This window comes from Silene latifolia, chromosome 2 (assembly GCF_048544455.1).
Source record: "Silene latifolia isolate original U9 population chromosome 2, ASM4854445v1, whole genome shotgun sequence".
In the NCBI taxonomy this organism is placed as follows: domain Eukaryota; kingdom Viridiplantae; phylum Streptophyta; class Magnoliopsida; order Caryophyllales; family Caryophyllaceae; genus Silene; species Silene latifolia.
The window spans coordinates 107207846-107209880 of record NC_133527.1 but is presented as its reverse complement, the minus strand read 5'-3'; the positions used below and the strand labels follow the sequence as shown (position 1 = coordinate 107209880).

Genomic DNA, 2035 nt, shown 5'->3' with positions numbered 1-2035 from the left:
ATCTATCGGCCATTTGGAGTGTGATATTGGTGCATTTAAGCTCTCCCATCCCCAACCTTTTACTCACCGAGTACGGCATGACACTCACACTAACCCCTAGATCACATAAGGCTTTGTTGATCGTTGTGTCGCCAATGGTACACGGTATTGAGAAGCTTCCCGGATCCTTTAGTTTTGGAGGTGAACTCCCTTGAAGTATTGCACTAATCACCTTAGTGAAGGCGATAGTCTCAAGTTTCCGGATTGACTTCTTCTTTGTGAGGATATCTTTCATGTATTTCGCATAGGCCGGAACGTGATTGATTAATTACGTAAAAGAAATTGAGACTTCCAAATTCTTCACAATTTCCATGAACTTTCCAAGTTCGTCATCAAATTTGGGCTTGGCTTGACGACTTGGAAAAGGGAGTCTAATCACAATGGGCTCCTTCTACTTGACCTTGTCTTCATTTTTCTTTGAACTTTCTTCTTTTGATGATTCTCCATCTTTGAAGTTTTGCACAATTTCTTCCTTATCACTAGCTTCCACAACTTTATCCTCAACTTGCTTCTTCGGTGCTTCATACCTTGTACCACTTCTCAAGTGAATGGCACTAACCGTTTCATATCTAGGGGGATTACTTTGACGTGGTAATTGCCCCTTTTGTCTTTGTGAGCTTGAAGATGCTAGTTGAGTCAATTGGGTTTCCAACATCTTGGTGTGAGCTAGGATGTTGTTGATGGTGGTTTCCTTTGCTTGGCTATCTTTTTGCATTTGAGTGAAAAATTCTTGTTGATTCTTTTACATTTGGAGGACCATTTTTTGGACATCAAAACCTTGGTCATTTTGGTGATTGTATGGATTTTGATTTTGGTAACCTTGGTTTTGATTGTAAAAGGGTCTTTGATATTGGTTTCTCATGAGTGGTGGAGTGTATGTTGTTTGAGGGTTTTGAACATTTTGGCTTTTGTATGAGAGATTTGGATGGAATTTGATGTTTTCATTGTAATAGTTGGAATAAGGGGTACCACTCTTGTATGCTTGGAAAGCATTCACTTGTTCATTTGTTCCCCTACATTCACTTTGGTCATGTCCCAAAATTCCACAATTCTCACATATCCCACTTGGGATTGATGAGGATGACGTCATGGCATTAACATGATGCTTTGGTGATTTTAAGACTTCTTCAAGCCTAGCCATAGCTTTTTCAAACTTCAAATTGATTGTATCAATATGAGCACTAAGTTGAGCACCCATTTGAGTAACGGAGTCCACTTCATGCTTTCCTCCTCTAGTGGCCTTGCGAGGTCTACTATATTGTGAGTTATGGACCGCCATTTCCTCAATCTTGTTCCATGTTTGATTGTCATCAACTTCGGTGAACATTCCATTTGATCCCATGTTGAGAATGTTCCTTGAATCTTCATATACACCGTTCCAAAATTGTTGTATCAAGAACCATTCGCTAAGTCCATGGTGAGGACATGAGAGACAAATTCCCTTGAACCGCTCCCAAGCTTCATACAAAGATTCTTCATCCCTTTGCTTAAAACCCGTAATTTGAGCTCTTTGCATGTTAGTCTTTTCCGGTGGGTAGAATTTTTTGTAGAAAGCTAGAGCCAACTTCTTCCAAGAATCTATTCCGAGAGTGGCCTTGTCAAGGCCCTTCAACCATTGTTTCACGGTGCCGATTAGAGAAAAAGGAAATAAGACCCATCGAATTTGGTCTTGAGTCACACCGGTTTGAGAGATCGCATCACAATAGTCGCAAAAGGTTTCCATATGAGAATGAGGGTCTTCACTAGGCATCCTCCCAAATTGGCTCCTTTCGACTAATTGGATAAAGGCGGATTTGGCAATAAAATTTCCGGTTAGATGTTGTGGTGTAGGAGTACCATTGGGTAGGTTCTCCTCGGTGGGTACGGAATGTGACGATAATTTAGGCATTGTAGGTTGATTTTGTGGGGTATTGTGTAATGGGTTCTCCTCTCCTTCTATTGCGAAAGGGTTGATGAACTCAATAGTTGGTTGAACAATCTCACTAATACCTCTCAA

General features: G+C 40.7%; 1 non-coding gene across 1 annotated transcript; it reads left to right on the top strand.

Annotated features, from left to right (window-relative positions):
- The first annotated feature begins 1448 nt into the window (after nt 1-1448).
- Nucleotides 1449-1555, top strand: LOC141644517 (small nucleolar RNA R71). The gene has a single exon (XR_012544132.1). It is a non-coding gene; the product is annotated as a small nucleolar RNA R71 (small nucleolar RNA).
- The last annotated feature ends 480 nt before the right edge of the window (nt 1556-2035 follow it).